The sequence below is a fragment of the Erythrolamprus reginae genome, chromosome 3 (assembly GCF_031021105.1).
Source record: "Erythrolamprus reginae isolate rEryReg1 chromosome 3, rEryReg1.hap1, whole genome shotgun sequence".
Taxonomy (NCBI): domain Eukaryota; kingdom Metazoa; phylum Chordata; class Lepidosauria; order Squamata; family Dipsadidae; genus Erythrolamprus; species Erythrolamprus reginae.
The window spans coordinates 104,493,106-104,513,542 of record NC_091952.1 but is presented as its reverse complement, the minus strand read 5'-3'; the positions used below and the strand labels follow the sequence as shown (position 1 = coordinate 104,513,542).

Below are 20,437 nucleotides of genomic sequence, written 5' to 3'. Positions count from 1 at the left end.
CCAATGATAGAAACATAGAAGACTGATGGCAGGAAAAAGACCCCATGGTCCCTCCAGTCTGCCCCCACACTATTTCCCGTACTTTATCCTACAATGGATATGTTTACCCCAGGCATGTTTAAATTCAGCCACTGTGTATCCACTGCCCGTGTCTGCTGGACGTTTGTTCCAAGGATCAACCACTCTTTCAATAAAACCATAAAATAATAAATGATAAAGATATCGATAACATACAAGGCACCCAAGCAGACAGTGCTCGCAGACACCCTCCAATCTGATAGAGACGTAAGCCTTTATAGTGAGCGACTGTGCCTAGCCTGCTTACTGCCAGGGGGTGTATGTGTGTGTTCCAGGCTTTGCCCTAAACTGGAGAAGGGTGGTAACTGCCATGTGGGTAATCCCCTTCCTCGCAATGAGGGCATAGTAATGCTGTTGTCCGGCTAAATTACTGGTATCTAGCTCGTAAATCCCATAAAATTAAAATAAAATATATCCTTTATAATAATAGTAATAATAATCATAATAACAATTCATTAAGTTTGTATGTCGCCACCCCCTGCCGACAATATATCTATCATTGTAGCGGTGATTAACTCTTTGTGCATCCAGTAAGCTGAGAAACCCAGCATTTGGCCTATACCAGACCATTAGCTTGCAGACACGAGCCTTGTTTCTCTCATTTGTATACACTAAACCCACTGTTAGTATTAAACTGATAGAATAAATTAATAGTAGATTAAATAAAACTGAACCCAGTGGTTCAATCAATCCAACCACTTAATCAGATGAAGCTTCCTAAAAGGTGAGGTAAATAGCTCCTCCATCAACCACTGTATTAATCCATATCTCCAGTGTAAGTTCCTCCTGATTCTAGTGGATTAATAATAATTATTAGTTTATTTATTTATTTATTTTTTAATCCATTGTTCAATAAATCAGTCAAGATTGAAATGCATCATATCTAATAACTGGGGTCGCCATATTATCACTGCAAGAATAGATCGGGGAATAAATAGTTCAATATTGCACTGTAATCGATAAATTGCTCATTTGTCATGAAATTGGGGGGGGGACAATCCAATTGTAATTTTACGACCAATTAATAAATCCCCCGCCCTCAATCCAGGCTGCCGTGACTCCACCAAAGTAATCCTGTGGGTTTCAGTGAACCAAACCACTTCTGCCCACAGCTAGAACTATTCTCCTTACCGATCACTATCATTATGAAATGATTTATACATAATAATAATAATAATAATAATAATAATAATAATAATAATAATTTATTAGATTTGTATGCCGCCCCTCTCTGAAGACTCGGGGCGGCTCACAGCAAATGCTGTGTACTAAATGTATATTGGCAAGAGGCAACAAACATGTAAACCTCTCCTACACCAGAGGAACAGGGCCCCAAGCAGTGTCTGCCTGGTTAGTGCTAAGGGGGAGGGGCCGCCGGGAGGCAAGAAAACCCCCCCCCGGCACCACGCAGAGTCATGACCCCGAAATCGGCTGCAAAAAACAACCACGTGGGGGAGGGGAGAACGGCCTCTCCGCTGCTGTCGCCCACTCCCTAGTGATCGCCCCGGCCTCCCCGCACCGAAACGTTCCAGGCGCTTAGCCCGCAGGGCCGAGAGAGCCCTGGATCACCTGCCCGGGTGGCACACAGGCCCGGAAAACACAAACCCAGCCAGCAAGCCGTCGCAGCCCTGCCGCCATATACACAAGGTTGGGGGGGCCCGGCCCGCGGCAGCCATCTGACCCCCTCCCCCCTTTCCCAAGCAAGCAAACCAGGCAGGCAAAAAACGGCGAATCCCCCCAAGTTCCCGCCTGCGCCGTCCTGCGCGCTGCCGGCAACAAAGAAGGAGAGGCGACGTCGCCATCCTGATGGGCGCCCGGCGAACAGCATGTTCCCGGGCGCTGGATGCTGCCGCCCCCCGCAAACCCGAGCTGCCCCCGGTGATCGCCATCGATCCCAGGGGCTTCGCAAGGGCACCATCCTCCGCTTCCTCATTCCTCCCGTCGGGGAGAAAAGGCTCGCTGGTCCCCCCTCGCCGGTTCGTCCTGTGGCGAGATCGGGGGCAAGAGATGTCTCACGCTGCCGGGCGAAGAGGACTGCGCCACGAGGCAGCCCCTTTTATAGGGCTGCCTCCCTCTCGCCCAGCCGATGGTGCCCAGCGCACCCCAAACTCATCACTGCGGCCCCCGGGGACGACGTGGGGGCCGCAGGCTCCGCCCACAACATGGCGGCCACCTTCCCCGGCCGCGCCGCAACCCACGCCGGTTGGTAAGTCGCCAGCGGCATTCTATTTATTTTTGGTGGACTGTGGCTGGCGGTCAACTTGAATACTCCTCAGATGGAAAAGTGCAATAAAACCCAAATAGTGATAAGAATAGCAATATTTCTGAAACAATATTAAAAAGATGAAGACATTGGGTCATGTTCTCTTGTTAAGTTTTGTTCGAGGGTTATTCAGATATAGTCTTCCTTTATTCTATTTCTCCACCTTATTTTTAAACTGCTTAGATTTGGGGGAGAATGGTACAATGACAGAACTAAACTAACTCCAAGCATTTTCTGTTTTCTACAAAACACGCTTTTTATATGCCATCACTGCTTCAAAGTTATACTTCAAGCTAACTATAAGACTTTATGGCTTTTTTGAGAAGAATAGTAGATAGATAGATAGATAAATAGATGGATGATAGGTAGGTAGGTAGGTAGGTAGGTAGGTAGATAGATAGATAGATAGATAGATAGATAGATAGATAGATAGATAGATAGATATAGATTTTGATTTTATTACCAAGCATTAGGCATAAACTATTCAGATTCTATCTGAACTAACGAGTGTTTAGAAATAAGAATAATAGCATCTTTTCTATCTCCACAATATCTACAGATACTCTTTGATAACAAAACTCATAGTGGAAGAATTAAAATAAGCCTAGACAATGATATTGCCATCAAGGAATGTAAAGACTGGCATGTTTCTGGATCAAGTAAGCTTAAAAAACATACTTTTGTTATTACTTATTTAGTGCTTATTAGGTTTTATTGAAGGCTTAGTGATGCATGAAGTTAAATACAGTATTTGCTATAATCTGCAGTAACTATATTTTTTAAAGTATGTTTGTCAACTGAGCACACAATTTGAATATGTGTGTTATATCATTTCACCTATAGTCCTGAAAAAAGTCTCTTTCTATATGGTTAATATTTACAGTACTGGCGAAATCCAAAATTTTTCCCTACCAGTTTGGTGGGTGAGGTTTGGTGGGCGTGGCAAGGAAGGATACTGCAAAATCTTCATTCCCATCCCACTCTGGGGCCAGCCAGAGATGGTATTTGCCAGTTCTCCTAACTAGTCAAAATTTCCGCTACTGGTTCTCCAGAATCTGTCAGAACCTGCTGAATTTCACTTCTGATTTACAGTATATTAGAAGGGAATTCCCCACAATGGGAAATTTGCCCCAAGTGCAAATAACTACATAACTTGAGGGAGGAGGGGTCCTCTTTAGACTACCAAAAGTGTGAAGCATTCATTCTTTTTGATGGCTTTGAATCCTTTAATTATCCATCTCTCCCTGTATTGAAAAATTAAGTAAGATGGCGGCCTCTTCTCCATTATTAGCACTCTCTCAAGGCAATTTCACGCAGAAAATTTCCCCTCAGAAACAAATGAGTATGTGTTCTATGAGTGTATCAGGTTAACTATTATGCATAGACAAGTAAATCAATCTTTTTCCCCCAGTACAGAAGAATACCCATTGCCCCCCAGAGGCGGAGTAAAGACGCTGAGACATATATTGTGGATTAAGGGTCATTTATTAATTATCATAAATTTAAATGACTTTAAATAAATTTAAATACGTAACTTTGAATATTTAATTCAAACAGACTAAGGACCTGCAGAGCCAAACTAACGGGGCGGAAATTCCTACCATAACATTCCTTGGCAACATTGGGCAATGAACTCCTTGCTGAACCAGGTGGAGGTACCACCTTCACCTGGATCAAACCACGCTCCTACGTGTGGGAGAGATTCACCCTCCAATCCCCGGGGGAGATTGGATCCGATGATTCCCATGGACATCCTCTCTCCAATCCCCAACGTTGCTCAAACCTCTAGTTCCTGGAGAGAGGCGGTCCATCACCCTTAAATGATGCCCGAAAGGAGCATGCGCAGTTGCTTCTAATTGCCCATTTCCGCCCCCAACCTGCCAGCCCACAGTGACCAAAGGAAGGGCTATTTAAACAAATAAAAGCGCCGCTCCCCCTAACCAATCCAGTCCGCACCGTCAGTGTGGAATAGGCGAAAAAACAGCCACCTCTAAAGGGGAGGCCGCAAAAAATTCCTATTCGTCCCCGAAGGCGACCTTCTTAGGACACACTGTTGATAGCGGAGGGTGGGCGGGTGTTCACTGCAAAGCGCAATGGAGGTCCCATCCGGATCGCCCTTTAAATGGGGCGATCAGGGACCCGGCAGAGCAAGCCGGCAGCGCGCTTTCATTGGCGCGCTGCCAGAAGCCGAATTTCCGGGTTCCGAATGAACCCAGAAGTACTGAGCCCTGAGAAGAGCTGGCTCAGCGTCGCCCCCGCCCTGTGGCAATTTCAGCCGGCGGCTTTAAAAAACTGCCGGCTGGGCATTTGCCCCCCAGAGGCGGAGTAAAGACGCTGAGACATATATTGTGGATTAAGGGTCATTTATTAATTATCATAAATTTAAATGACTTTAAATAAATTTAAATACGTAACTTTGAATATTTAATTCAAACAGACTAAGGACCTGCAGAGCCAAACTAACGGGGCGGAAATTCCTACCATAACATTCCTTGGCAACATTGGGCAATGAACTACTTGCTGAACCAGGTGGAGGTACCACCTTCACCTGGATCAAACCACGCTCCTACGTGTGGGAGGAATTCACCCTCCAATCCCCGGGGGAGATTGGATCCGATGATTCCCATGGACATCCTCTCTCCAATCCCTGACGTTGCTCAAACCTCTAGTTCCTGGAGAGAGGCGGTCCATCACCCTTAAATGATGCCCGAAAGGAGCATGCGCAGTTGCTTCTAATTGCCCATTTCTGCTCCCAACCTGCCACGGAGGGGGGTCAGATCTCAATTTTGCCCCCCCGACCCCCACCCAGCCTCCTAAACTAGTTTCTGGAGGCACCTCTGCAGGTCCGACAGGAAAATGGCATTCCCCTCATCTGAGAGGTGAACGCCGTCGGCCCGGTAGAGCCAGGGGGTTCCAAATTTTATCAGGGGATGCTTCACTACACCCCCCCTCAACTCTCCCACCACCCTCCCAATGGCCTGGTTGACCCTTAACCTGGCCTTGTTCACAGCTTTAGGTGAAATAACATTCCACCAGACCTGTCTGGGGAGAATCTCAGACCACACTATGCGTGTGCCTGGATATGCAGTGGTGATGGCCTGCAGATCTTTGCGAGCCTGGATGCTCACCGCCAAGCCACTCAAAACACCGAGGTCATTGCGCCCAAGGTGGATCACCAGGAACTCGGGGGCTCTCCCGGACCGACACTGCTCAAAAAACAGGGGACAGAGCCCCTCCCAGCGCATTCCCCTGTGGCCCATCCAGACGATGTCCATCCTGGCGCCCAGGGAAAGCTGCGATCCGACAGGAGACCTCGCAGCAAAACAGCCGGCCCAAAAGCCAAACCACGGGCCGGAAAACAGCAACGGCTGAAACAACAAACCAAACAATTAAAACGGCCAATACCCGGGTCCCTATCGGGGAAGCCTAACGTATGAACGGAAGGCCGCAGACCTCCAACGGCCGATGGCCATAATGTGGTGATCTGCAAAACCAGCAGTGGCGGCCGCGGTAGCAGCATCTATCCGAAACGAATGTGTGCCAAACCTGGAGGGGTCAGCACCAACTTGTTCAAGGGCCCGGGTTGTAACGGCCCAGAGTTGGTATTTAGTCAAGGGAGCCCCTTCTAACCTCTCCTAACCCGGAAATCACTACACGTGTCGGAAAAGCCTTGAACCTTGGCGATGAATGCTAGACCCGCCAACTTACCCTTAATGGTTTTGACAGTCAGACCACGCTGGTGTAACAGCACCCAGTGCTCCAACAACTGGTCAACTGGTATGGCCAAGCCTGCCTGTAACCCTTGGTAGCCCTGAACTCCAAAATTCCTTACCTGTCCTGCGGTATGCAGCCCGGGTGCTTGGAGCTATTGACAGCCTAATGGCCCGATCTGCCTCCTGCCTCCCTGGTTCTGCAGCCCCGCCAGGCTCCCTAAGATCCCTACAAATTCCTGCTGCCTCCCATTCGGCTGGCCATGGTGAATGGCGCCACCTTCCTCCTAGCATCACCCCAAAGCCAAGGAAACCTGAGGCATCGGAGTGCTATGGCAAGTCTGCTTGGAGAAGCAAATCTTGCTGCCAGAAGGAAATCCCGTTAAATCGGGCCAGGAATGTCTGCCATACCCGCAAGTCTTCTCTGGCCCCTGCATTGATGCACACGATGATGGGGCGAGCTTAATCCCTGCATGGAGGAATACCGTCTGCGTAAAAACGCCCTACCTGGAGCAATTACCCGGCATGCGAAGTTAAGCAGCCCTGTGAGCTCCTGAAGCTGTTTGAGGGTTACCTTTTTATGGGGTGAATAGGCCGATATTCCCCTAGGGCTTTCTTGGGCACCACCCAGGGGGCGGACCCTGTTATTAGGCACAGGGGGGGGAAGGGGCCCGGGACCCTCCCTTTGTCTACCTCTTTTTTAATCTTAGCTCTAACTAAATCGTCATTACCCAAAACTGACTTCAAATTCTTTGACATAAAGGCCTTACGTGGACCCCGATAAGGGATACTAAAGCCTTCACAAAAGCCCCAAAGGATAGCAGCCGCCCTCTCTGGCGGGTGGTACCCTTACAGGAGTTCGGCCAAGCACTCAAGCTTGACCGGACTGGGGCCCTTGCATCGCAGGAACGGCTGGCTTACTTTTGTCCCTGTTTCCACCGGGACGTGTGCACATATGGGTGGCATGGGAACCCCCACACTTACCGCAAGCATGCCGGAACTTACAAGAGGAGCGTGCACAAGAGCCCTTGGCACTGTACTCAAAACAAAGCTGGGTGGTTCGACCACCCTGCCCCGCAGCAGCGCGGGGTGCAGCCGGCTCCTCCTCCATTAGATGACCGCTATCGGTCCGCTGACCCGACCCGCTCTTACGGGTCGCCTGAAACCATAGGTCGGGCACTTCCCGATCCCAGGGGAGAGAAGGGTCAAAAGCCACCCTCATCCGGAATGCCTCGTCATAGTTCGGCCAGGCATCCCCCTTGACCTCAAAGTATGCCATGGCAATGAGGTCGATGTATTTAAGTAGCGCCGTAGCTACTTATTATGACGGTGGCATAGGTCAAAAAGGCGTACAGCCAAGACCTGAAACTTCTGGGGACCTTGACCTTTTTGGCCCGATCGGTCCGAGCTTCCTCATCCCTCTCCTTCTTGGGAACCTCCCTATTTAACAGGGTATAGAGGTCGATATATTCTCCCCTCCAAATCTTATCCCTAATTGAGGGGTGCAAATGATATCCCAAGGGGGTTGATGGAAGGCCTACAGGCACCGCCCCCATGGCAGCAGCCATGGGGTCGGTTGAGGTGGCCACACTGTTACTGGCCGTCCCTGCCACAGAAAAGGCCGCCGCAAGGGAAGAAAAACCCGGCACTGTCACCGACCCAGCTACCCCAACAGGAGCTACCTGGGGCCCTCCACTGCCAGTCATGTTGAGCGATGACCCGGTTAGCCCCGAAGATCCGGGCAATGGTTGGAGCCACTGTGTACTAGAAATACTACCCTGGCTCCCCCCCGCGGTGGACCCCGTGTTCACCATTGGCGCCCCGGCCGGGACCAAAGCCGGTTGCACGGTCGCACCCCAAACTTGGGAGCATACCGTAGGCGTGCTGGACCCCAAAGGGGGAGCCATGCCGGCTGGCCCCGCCAGGGGGGTTACGGTGGATAACCCCCGTACAACCGGTGTGGGTGCAATGGATACTGACTCACCCCTGCCATCCAATGGGGCCCCGAGGGCCCCGGCCGCCGAACTGGCATCCTGTACCCTCGGGTCGCTCTGGTCCGGAGCTGGATCTTGCGCATCCCTGCTGACAGGAGGGGCTCCCAACGCTGCCGAGGGCCTGGATCCGTTGTGTGCCCCAAAGGTGGCTTCCCAGCGGGCGTCCATCCGGTCCAGGCAATCTAGTAAAGCGGAAAAAGATTGAGCCGAGATAATGGGTTCGGGGCCTGGGGTGGCTTGGCTGACAGGAGAGGGTTGCGCACGAGGGGTAGGAACTATCTCCCCCGCCTCCCTAGCCCGTAATGAAGGGACCCTCGCCCTCCGAGGGCAAGGACTCAGGGGGGCCTGGGTAGGGGCACGCCTCTTGGGAGCCATGTAGACAATCCCTCTAAAATCCCAGGGGTAAAGTTAAGATCGTAGGCCCAAACCAGGCCTGCTCACCCCCAGCCACCCGGAAGGGAGGTCTTGGGGTTCAGGAAACCCTGGGACACTGTTAACAGGGAAAAAACCTGGATGCCCCCACAACCCAGGCCAAGACTAAATTAAATTAGCTGAGCTAATTTAGCTAATTTAATTTAGCTGAGCCAATCAATTAAAGACTCAATTAAATAATAATTATTAATTAAATATTAATTAAATAATTAATCAATCGAGAATTAACTCCACAAAATGTCCAAAATTAATATTAATATTAATATTAAATATTAATTATTAATTAAATATTAATTAAATAATTAATCGATTAATTAAAGCAATAACTCCGCAAAATGCCTACTGGGTGAAGCCCCTTGGGCCTCGCTATACCCTATACCTTTGGGAAAATGAGGGGGGGTGTTAAACTCCCCTTAAACGCGTGGGGGGGAGGCTGTCTTGCTAACCCCTGATGCAAACAAAATCCCGTTCCTCAATGAAATTTTTTTAAAATTAAATTAATTACAAAATAAATGAATAAATTAAAGAATCAGAGGCCAAAAGGCCTCTGACTCCCCAAAATGCCTACCGGGCGAGGCCTCTGAGGCCCCGCTATGATCTACACCCCCACACCCGTCGAGGGGGTAGGCTGCCCTACCCTCTCATTCCCAAAGTAAAAGAAATAAATAGTCGAAAAGAGTCAGAGGCCCGCAAGCCCCTGACCCAGACAAGTCTGAAAAGGAGGCCTCGATAGGCCCCCACCACGTGGTCCGAAGATCGAGCAGCCAGCCTCTGGACGCTCTCCTGCTGTTCGCTGCAAAGCGCAATGGAGGTCCCATCCGGATCGCCCTTTAAATGGGGCGATCAGGGACCCGGCAGAGCAAGCCGGCAGCGCGCTTTCATTGGCGCGCTGCCAGAAGCCGAACTTCCGGGTTCCGAATGAACCCGGAAGTACTGAGCCCTGAGAAGAGCTGGCTCAGCGTCGCCCCCGCCCTGTGGCAATTTCAGCCGGCGGCTTTAAAAAACTGCCGGCTGGGCATTTATATGATGATCTTTGATGGTTTTGTCATACTGACATGTCTTGCATCACTGATTCTCTGCACATGATCTGTAATTAAAGGAATTTATCTACAAAGGGTAAGCTTATGTTTGTCAGTATCTCTTAATAAATTTAATTGCAGCTTTTCAATAGCAATTTCTCTTTTCTTGCCCTCTCACTTATCCTAGGAATTTGTGACTTTTTTCCAACATCACTATAAGAAAGAAGTATCTTTCTCTGATCTAATGGAATTTGTCAATGGATGGTATATCATGATCATCGTTAGTGACCTTCTTACCATAGTTGGTTCTACATTAAAGATGGAGATACAAGTTAAGGTAAGTGACTTGAATGCTGATTAGATGGCTTGTGTTCCAGTTTTGGAAGTCCCAATTGAAATCTTATTGACCAACCTGAATTTTGTTATTTTTATAGTTCACTTGAGTCTTCGACTGGGGAAAATGGTCACATTGAGAAAACTGCTGCTCCAGAGAAGGCATTTTTATAGCTGTATATTTTACCTATCCATGGTAATATCATTAGAAATTAGAAATGAGCAGTATCTGTGCATATCATCAAAAGTCTATTAATTTGCTGTGCAATGCATTTGTGCTCTTTGTCCACCAGGAAACAGCCCTGACATTTTTAGCCGATTTCTTTTTAATGGAATAAGGTTTACTCACCTCCCAAGAACGGTCTCCTAATCTAGCAGAACTTTATGTCTCCCATCTCAGTGTCAAAAGAAAAGAAAATATGGTATCCCCAAGAGTTAAAATGAATATAAAAGGTCCTTTTTTTATGGGCATCCCACCTGAAATTCCGTTAGTGTAATTTATTGAACATCATCTTAATCTTCATATAGAGTCTGACAAGCTATGACGTCTGCAGTATCCTGTTAGGAACTTCCACCATGCTTGTGTGGCTTGGAGTGATCCGCTACCTCAGCTTCTTTAAGAAATATAATGTAAGGATCTTCTGGAACACTCATGCTCTTGGTATTCTTTTCTGTTATTACCTGGCAATGCTGAATGTCTTTGGAAAGTCTAATGAGCATCTCTGGGTTTTTCTTCGGCCTTGTTTTTCAGCTGCTTATTTTGACTCTCCGTGCAGCATTGCCCAATGTCATTCAATTTTGCTCCTGTGCGGCTATGATCTATCTGGGTTATTGTTTCTGTGGCTGGATTGTGCTGGGCCCATATCATGCTAAGGTATTGTGAGTTGGATGTTTGTCATCTAGTATTGTATCTGAAGGGTCTTGCGCAAATGTTAACAAAATGAGCACGCTGCCAAGATATCTGAAAGGGCCAGTTTATCACTTTAGTTATGTAACTATACATGATCACCAGAATATGGAGTTGTCACGTATAGGTATATATTCTGCATTATCTGAGGCATTGATGCAAACATTAATAAAATATTGTAATATCCAGAGATTTTCAAGGGCTGGTATTGAGTAAAACATGTAACATTTATTTGCAGTTTACTGTATTTGACCAGTATTTTTTAAACAACTTGAGAAAAAATGGAAATAATTTTCTTTTCTTTTGTCTGTTTGTTCCTGAATATTTGTTCTCTTCTAGTTCCATACCTTGAATATGGTTTCTGAATGTCTTTTCTCTTTGATAAATGGAGATGACATGTTTGCTACTTTTGCAAAAATGCAACAGAAAAGCTACCTGGTGTGGCTGTTCAGCCGGATCTACCTCTACTCTTTCATTAGCCTCTTTATCTACATGGTCCTGAGTCTCTTCATTGCCTTAATTACAGACACGTATGAAACAGTGAAGGTACATAAACATCCCTATAGGATGTTACATTTAATTTTTGAAATGTGAATTTCCAAAAGTTCTGAAATAGTTTTCTGAATATCAAATGATTTTGTTCATTTCATTAGTCTCCTTGTGCAAACAGAGATATTCTACACCTTTGCAAGAATTCAGCATAACATCATGACATCATCATACAAATGACACAGAGCTCTGATAAGTTCATATTTACTGCAAGTAAGCAAAAATGTCGGCGCCGGACTTACCTGGCAGCAGGCTTTGCTGAAGGGACCGGGAGACACCGGACCCTCATGGCGGCCGCCATTTTGGATCCCGAGGGAAGTCTCGCGAGGCGAGACTTCGCTCGGGATTTTGGGCCTGATTGGCCCGGCTGCTGATTGGTCCGGGCGGGGCCTGCTCGCCCTATATAAGGGCGAGCAGGCCCGAGGCTCAGCCTTCTCGCCCAGACAGCAGCCTCGAGCAGACACATGGCTGTCTGCTCTTGGAGTCCTTTTGGCAGCCGCGTGGGCGGCCGCCGCTTTTAGAAGCCTAGTCTGAGGCTTGAGGAGGCTGCAGCTCGTCGTGAGCCGCTGGAGCAGCCCTTCCGAGGCCTGCGGTCTTCTCTTGGCTAGGCTGGAGTCCGGCGTGAGCCCCCCCCCTTCGTAAAAGGGGGCCGCGTGTTGCGGCCGCCATCTTGAGAGCCTCATCGGAGGCTCGTGGAGTGGTCCGGGGCTTCAGGCCGGCGGGGAGGCTGGGCCTGTGCCGTCTTCGGCTGTTGGCCCCTCCATTTCGTCCGGGCGGGATCGTTCCGGTCGCCCCCTCGGGAACGGGGGGATCAGGCAGAGGGCTTGCATGTGCGCCTCCCCCCCCATTCGTGGCCATTGGTCAGAGGGCAGTTAGGCCCTTGGCGGCAGCTTCCTGCTGCTGCGCTGCCTGTTTGGGCAGCGGCCATTTGCTGCCCTCTTTTGGGGCCTGGGCGGCCCCGGTTTCATTCAGGTGAAAATAAGAACATGGTGTAAAACAAAACATACATAATCATAATAATACTGATAATTATGGTTAATATTATTTCATAGATTTATATGGAAACACAGCAGTCAGGGAAAGACCTATTGGTCCCTCTAGTCTGCCCTTATAATATTTACTGTATTTTATCTCAGGATGGATATATGTTTATCCCAGACATGTTTAAATTCTGTTACTGTGGATTTGTATACCAAGTCTGCTGGAAGTTTGTTCCAAGGATCTACTACTCTTTCAGTAAAGTCATAGTCAAACTTCAGTAAAACAGTTATAGTCAAACATTAATTATTTAAATATTTGGTAGCCCCACGGTAGCTGTGCCTAGGAAGGTGATGAGGCCCTCGGCCAGGGTAGCTAGGAAGCCCCCCCCCCCGGTGGGTCCTGCTGGGGGGGGACTACGGTTGGTGGCCACCCGGTCCTGGTTTCTTGGGGGTTTTCGGGGGGGGCACCTGTAACCGGGTTTGGCCCCCCGCCGGCTCCTACTGCGGGGGCACTGGCCCCTGGGGCAGTTTTTTGCTATGGCCTGGTGTGTCAGGGGCGGGGGGTTCGGACCCCGCCAACGCAGGCCGTAGTGCCTCCACCCCTTTTGACGGCTTACCCGTCGGGGCCAGGGGTATTAGGTACGGGGGCCACCACAGTGTGGGACCCGTTCGCTGCATGTCGGGGCTTTGCTGCAATGGGGTTGTAAGCACGCTCGAGGGTTGGTTGAGGGACTACCACCCTCGCTCGAGAGCGGCTGCTCTCTGGCTAGGTTTCTCACAGGGATTCAGGATCCCTTGCATGGGGGTTTGGGCAAGCCTTCAGGTCCGACAACCTCAGGTCGGTTGTGGGACATGAAGGCATTGTTCGGTCCAGAATGGCGGAGGAGGTGGCTGAGGGGAGGGCCCTTGGGCCCTTCCCGGAGCCGCCCTTCCCGTATCTTGGGGTCCCCTTTAAGGGTGGTCCCCTGAAAGGCGAGTGGTGAATTTAGGTTGATTCACCACTTGTCTTTTCCTAAAGGGGAGTCAGTGAATGATTTCATTCCTGACGAACTTTGTTCGGTGCGGTACGCATCCTTTGATGCGGCCATGACCATGGTTAGGAAGTGTGGGGTTGGAGCCCTTATGCGAAAATGCGACAGTGAGTCGGCATTCCAGCTCCTCCCCATACACCCAGACGGATTCGGGCTTCTTGGCTTCCATTTCGAAGGTGGGGTTTTTGTGGACAGGGCACTGCCAATGGGCTGCTCTGTCTCATGCTCTCTTTTTGAGAGTTTTAGCACCTTCTTGGAGTGGGCGCTCAGGAGGCGCAACGGTCTGGGATCGGTCGTTCACTACCTTGATGGATTCTTGTTGGCGGGGCCTGCACGTTTAGAGCAATGCTTTGCTCTAATGCTGGTCTTCGAAGCCCTTTGCGCTCTGTTGGGGGGGCCTTTAGCCTCTGAGGGGACCGAGGGCCCCGCCACCAGGATTACCTTTCTCGGTATTGAATTGGACTCGGAGGTGCAATCTTCCAGATTGCCCCTAGAGAAGTTGCTTAGGATCAGAAGAAAGCTCGATGAGGTGCTGGGCTGCCAGAAGGTTACCCTACGGCGGCTTCAGGAATTGGCAGGCATTCTTAATTTTGCCTGTCGGGTGGTTGTTCCTGGGAGGGCTTTTTCCAGGAGGTTGTACGACGCGATGGAGGGGCTCCGTTTGCCCCATCATCGTACCCGCCTTTGCGCTGGGGTCAGGGCTGACCTCGGCGTGTGGCGGGATTTCTTGGTCGGGACTTGTGGTTTCGGGGTAGTTTTAGGTGACCAGTGGTGCTGGTCGGCATGGCCTCCGGAATGGAGTGCCTTTTCGTTGGTTCAGGACCTTACGTTCTTAGAGCTCTTCCCCTTAGTAGTGGCCTTAGAGCTTTGGGGGGAGCAGTTTAGGGACAAGACCGTGCACTTTTGGTGTGACAACCTAGCGGTTGTCCATGGGGTGAATGCCCTGTCCTCTAAGAGCAACAGGGTCATGCGGCTTGTCCGCCATTTTGGGCACAGGTCCTTGTCCCTAAATGCGTTGTTTTGGGCTAGGCATGTCCCCGGGTTGGATACCGGGGTCGCTGATGCCTTGTCCCGTGGTCAGTTGTCCAGGTTTCGGACCCTGGCCCCGTGGGCCCGAGAGTTGCCAGAGGCGTTCCCCGGCCACCTTTGGAGTCTGGGGGGGCTCCCGGGCGTAGGAGAGTAAAGGTCTGCTGGGCTATGGCCCTCTCTGTGGTGCCTGGCACTCTGGGGGATTAGCAGCAGACGGGTGCAGAGTTCGGGGAGTTCAGGCAAGATACGGGTTACCCCTATAGCTGGCCTGCCCCAGTTGTGTACCTGGCCATATTGTGTCCAGTTTAGGCAGTGTGGCATTTCAGTTAGGACTTTGAGGTCCAGGTGGCCGGCCTCGCCTTTTGTCTAAGGCGGGGGCTGGTTTGTGGATTTATGGTGAGTTCCGCATAGTGAAGATGCGGGACGGCTGGCTAGGGCCTTATCGCTGGTTGCTAGGTCCTTTCGGCCTTCCATCTCATTGCCTTAGTCGGGCGGGTTTTGGAGTACAGGGTTTGGCTAGGCCAAGCCTGGATCCCACCGCTTGTGTGAACGCTCGTTCCGCAGTGGCGCCGCCTCTAGTGCGGTGACGGCATTCTTGATACTGAGGATTCGGGGATGCCGTCCGCCGGCGGTCGGTGGCCTGTTTTAGGTTACGAACGGCCAGTTGAGGGTCCGGGGTAAGATCTTAGGCCAGGGCTCCCTTTGGTCCCCTTCTTTCAACCCCGCCAGGACACGACCGATGGTGTTGCTTTGGGTCATTGTGCTTCTCCGACCACTCAGCAACAAGGTACCGTCGGGGGTGGGGACCCTGCCATCGTGGCGGCTGGGTCCTTGTTGGTTGGCAGGGGAGACGGGGTGTGCGGTGGGACGGGTGTTTCTACCACTATTGCTGGGAGGGCGGCATCCCATTGCTGCGCCCAGGTGGTCCTGGGAGGGCAGCATCCCATTGCTGTGCCCAGTTGGTGCCAGGGGCGGCATTCCATTGCTGTGCCTGGATGTGTGCTGGGAGGGCGGCATCCCATTGCTGCGCCCAGTTGGTGCTGGGAGGGCGGCATCCCATTGCTGCGCCCAGTTGGTGCTGGGAGGGCGGCATCCCATTGCTGCGCCCAGTTGGTGCCGGGGCGGCATTCCATTGCTGCGCCTGGATGTGTGCTGGGAGGGCGGCATCCCATTTCTGCGCCCAGTCGGTGCCAGGGGCGGCATCCCATTGCTGCGCCGGGATGTGTGCTGGGAGGGCGGCATCCCATTGCTGCGCCCAGTTGGTGCTGGGAGGGCGGCATCCCATTGCTGCGCCCAGTTGGTGCTGGGAGGGCGGCATCCCATTGCTGCACCCAGTTGGTGCCGGGGCGGCATTCCATTGCTGCGCCTGGATGTGTGCTGGGAGGGCGGCATCCCATTGCTGCGCCCAGTTGGTGCCAGGGGCGGCATTCCTTGCTGCGCCTGGATGTGTGCTGGGAGGGCGGCATCCCATTGCTGCGCCCAGTTGGTGCTGGGAGGGCGGCATCCCATTGCTGCGCCCAGTTGGTGCTGGGAGGGCGGCATCCCATTGCTGCACCCAGTTGGTGCCGGGGCGGCATTCCATTGCTGCGCCTGGATGTGTGCTGGGAGGGCGGCATCCCATTGCTGCGCCCAGTTGGTGCCAGGGGCGGCATTCCTTGCTGCGCCTGGATGTGTGCTGGGAGGGCGGCATCCCATTGCTGCGCCCAGTTGGTGCTGGGAGGGCGGCATCCCATTGCTGCGCCCAGTTGGTGCTGGGAGGGCGGCATCCCATTGCTGCGCCCAGTTGGTGCCGGGGCGGCATTCCATTGCTGCGCCTGGATGTGTGCTGGGAGGGCGGCATCCCATTTCTGCGCCCAGTCGGTGCCAGGGGCGGCATCCCATTGCTGCGCCGGGATGTGTGCTGGGAGGGCGGCATCCCATTGCTGCGCCCAGTTGGTGCTGGGAGGGCGGCATCCCATTGCTGCGCCCAGTTGGTGCTGGGAGGGCGGCATCCCATTGCTGCACCCAGTTGGTGCCGGGGCGGCATTCCATTGCTGCGCCTGGATGTGTGCTGGGAGGGCGGCATCCCATTGCTGCGCCCAGTTGGTGCCAGGGGCGGCATTCCTTGCTGCGCCTGGATGTGTGCTGGGAGGGCGGCATCCCATTGCTGCGCCCAGTTGGTGCTGGGAGGGCGGCATCCCATTGCTGCGCCCAGTTGGTGCTGGGAGGGCGGCATCCCATTGCTGCGCCCAGTTGGTGCCGGGGCGGCATTCCATTGCTGCGCCTGGATGTGTGCTGGGAGGGCGGCATCCCATTGCTGCGCCCAGTTGGTGCCAGGGGCGGCATTCCTTGCTGCGCCTGGATGTGTGCTGGGAGGGCGGCATCCCATTGCTGCGCCCAGTTGGTGCTGGGAGGGCGGCATCCCATTGCTGCGCCCAGTTGGTGCTGGGAGGGCGGCATTCCATTGCTGCGCCCAGTTGGTGCCAGGGCGGCATTCCATTGCTGCACCTGGATGTGTGCTGGGAGGGCGGCATCCCATTGCTGCGCCCAGTTGGTGCCAGGGGCGGCATTCCATTGCTGCGCCTGGATGTGTGCTGGGAGGGCGGCATCTCATTGCTGCGCCCAGTTGGTGCCAGGGGCGGCATCCCATTGCTGCGCCTGGATGTGTGCTGGGAGGGCGGCATCCCATTGTTGCGCCCAGTTGGTGCCAGGGGCGGCATCCCATTGCTGCGCCGGGATGTGTGCTGGGAGGGCGGCATCCCTTTGCTGCGCCCAGTTGGTGCTGGGAGGGCGGCATCCCATTGCTGCGCCCAGGTGGTGCTGGGAGGGCGGCATCCTGTTGCTGTGCCCAGGTGGTGCTGGGAGGGCGGCATACCATTGCTGCGCCCAGGCGGTGCTGGGCGGGTGGCATTCCCATAGCTACGCCCAGTTGTTCGGGGAGGGCGGCATCCCATTGCTGCGCCCCGGTCGCTGGTCTTGCTCTTTGGGCAAGGACCGGTCCTGCTTGGGGGTCGGTTGGGGACCCGCCAGGCTTGCGGAAGCCTGCGGTGGCTTCACGCTGTGTGGCCCGCCATGTATGTGGTGCGGTCTTCGATCCCCTGGGGATCTTTGTGGGTCGCCATTTCCCTTAGGGCCATTCACCTGGTCAGGTGTAGAGGCAATAAGGCCCTGGGAAGGGTAGTCAGGGAATTTAGGTGGGGTTGTAGTGGCCCATCCCCTCATCACTGTAGATCGGCCGTGGCTTTACCGGGCCGATGGCGTTCACCTGTCAGTACAGGGGAATGCCATTTTCTTACAGGACCTGCAGCGGTCTCTGCGTGAGCTGGCGCAGCTAGAGGGGGGAGTCGGGGGGCCAAGATAGAGATCTGACCCCCGCTCCGTGCCAGGTTAGGGGAAGAAAACTGGGGGGTGGTTTAGCAACCGCGCGTTCTCCCTTGGGCATCTTTGGGGATGATTGACAGGTTCTCTGCAAGCTCATGGAGGGAGCGACTGCCTGAGCAGCTGGGGGGAACCTGTCTTTGGGTCCTGCACCTTTAAATTCCCGGATTCGGGTTAGCCGGTGGGACCCCCCTCATGCAAAGCATGGCAGGGTCGCAGGTGATGGAGTGGTCCCTCACCTGGACTTGCATCGAGATACGCCCATGAGTTGCGCAGGAAGTTTTTGCCCTAACGTCATTTCCGCCCCGGAAGTATTTGTTTGACCCTGCAGGTCCATTTCCGGGTCATAGTTGATTATGCTAATGTATGCAAATTTATTGAATAAATTATGCAAATTTATGTTAATAAAAATGACCCAGTTTAAATCCAGCTCTTGTGTCCGTGTCGTTACTCCGTCTCTCCAGCAAAGGGCCATTTGCATGATGACATCATGATGCAGTGTCATCATTTATTCGGTCTATGTCAAACTCACAGAGTCATGTTACCATCATATGATGTATTGCAATGTTTCCCTCCTTTGTGGAACTGGGGTGGGCTTGGCCTGTGCATAATGCATCCAAATTACAGGGCATCTGTTTGATTTATTCCATAGCTGAATGATAGGTTTTTTGTGTTTAATTTTTTTTTGTTAGCAAGGTTTATCTGGTTCTAAAGAACTGAGCAAGTTCTTTAGAGCAACCAAGACTGAAGTTTAAGGCTATAACCTATTGCTTAATTTCCCAACTCTACTTTAATCTGAACTACTATGCTTAATTTCCCTTGGGCAAGAGGACATGTACTATGATAACAGTTGTTTTTCCCTTCCCATTGTCTATAATATCAGGGAATCTCTTCAGAAGATAGTTTGGGTGCTCCAACTTCCTAATGTCCTCTGTAGGCCCTAAAGACAAAAAAAAATATGAAAAGCCCTCAAGCACTCTTCTTGCAATACTGACATGAGAAGAACCCAGGAGCAAGACAAGATTTTAAGTTAATGTTATGTTTATATTGAATTACAAGGATATTTAATTCAACACAATTCCTATGATTTTTGTTGTTGTTAGATGCAAAGTTGTGTCTCCATCGTGACCCCATGGACAACATTCCTTCAAACCTTCCTGCCCTCTACCATCCCCTGAAGTCCATTAAATCTCACGCTGACTGCTTCAGTGACTCCATCCAGCCACCTCATTCTCTATCATCCCCTTATTCCTTTGCCCTCAATCTCTGCCAGCATTAGGTTCTTCTCCAGTGAGTCCTTCCTTCTCATTAGGTGGCTAAAGTATTTGAGTTTTATCTCCAGCATCTGGCCTTTTAAAGGGCAGTCAGGGTTGATATCTAGGACTGACCGATTTAATCGCCTTGCAGTCCAAGGGACTCGCAGAAGTCTTCTCCAGCACCATATTTCAAAGGCGCCTTAGCAGCCGTCAGCATCTTCAAGTAGTTAACGTACGATTTGACAAAGCAGATTTGGCTCTGGTTAGCTTTCATATCGGAAGTTGAAAAAAATCTAGTGCTGTGGGAGGTTGAAAGCTCATCCTGGAAGATGGCAGAACCATATCACTTTCTTACCATTCCTGGGCAATAAAACTGAATGGATGTATCTATGTAAATCACAAGGGTCCAGAGAAGATGGCTTTGCTCTTTGATTTCAGAATTTTCCTCTTCTCTCATATGAAAAAGTATAATTTGGCAGCATCATTTGGAAGACATCTGAATATTTCCTCCAAGGCTACTAGAGTCTGCCTGAGACTCAAAGTTGTGTTCCCCTGTCATTTCTACCAGGGTTTCAATACAGATAAAATGCAGATTACAAGTCCACCCTAATTTATTTTATTGATTGATTGATTTGATTTTTTATGCCGCCCTTCTCCTTAGACTCAGGGCGGCTTACAACATGTTAGCAATAGCACTTTTTTAACAGAGCTAGGCTATTGCTCCAACAATCCGGGTCCTCATTTTACCCACCTCGGAAGGATGGAAAGCTGAGTCAACCTTGAGCCGGTGATGAGATCTGAACCGCTGACCTTCAGATCTACAAGTCAGCTTCAGTGGCCTGCTGTACAGCACTCTACCTGCTGTGCTACCCCGGCTCATTATAATTTCCCAATCTCATGTGGAAACTTGGGGGAAGGTGGATGAGAAATAGGGTGCAAGAACGTCACTTTTCTACTTATTTAATGGCTTCTAACTCACCAGGAGAAACCCTGTCTAACCTTTCCTATTTTTACTCACCCCTCTTTAAAAATTGTGTTTTTCATAGCCATATAATATCCACTGAAGTTGTACTACATAACAACTCTCTTTTTTTTAGCATTACCAGCGTGAAGGCTTTCCAGAGACAGAACTTCATTCATTCATAGCCCAGTGCAAAGACCTGCCAAACTCTGGAAGATACAGATTAGAAGAGGAGAGCCCTATAAATATTTTCTGTTGTTGTAAAAGGTTGGTGACTAAAGGCCTGGGTGACAGATGCATCATCTGACAGTTTTGTTTCTTCAATATTTAATTAAGTTGACTGCTATGAGAACAGAAAGCAGGTTAACAGAACAACAATCTTGAATCTAGTGAAACTGTAGGCACTTCCTCATAAGCCTAGTGACCCTACACTGGTTTGAAAGCTGCTCTGGATTCCCATGATCCCCCAATGTCATAGATAGATAGATAGATAGATAGATAGATAGATAGATAAATAGATGGGTGGGTGGGTGGGTGG

At 51.1% G+C, this 20,437-nt stretch overlaps 1 pseudogene; it reads left to right on the top strand.

Moving 5' to 3' along the window:
- LOC139165370 (mucolipin-3-like) overlaps window positions 1-20,206 on the top strand; it is a 41,610-nt pseudogene extending 21,404 nt beyond the window's left edge.
- The last annotated feature ends 231 nt before the right edge of the window (window positions 20,207-20,437 follow it).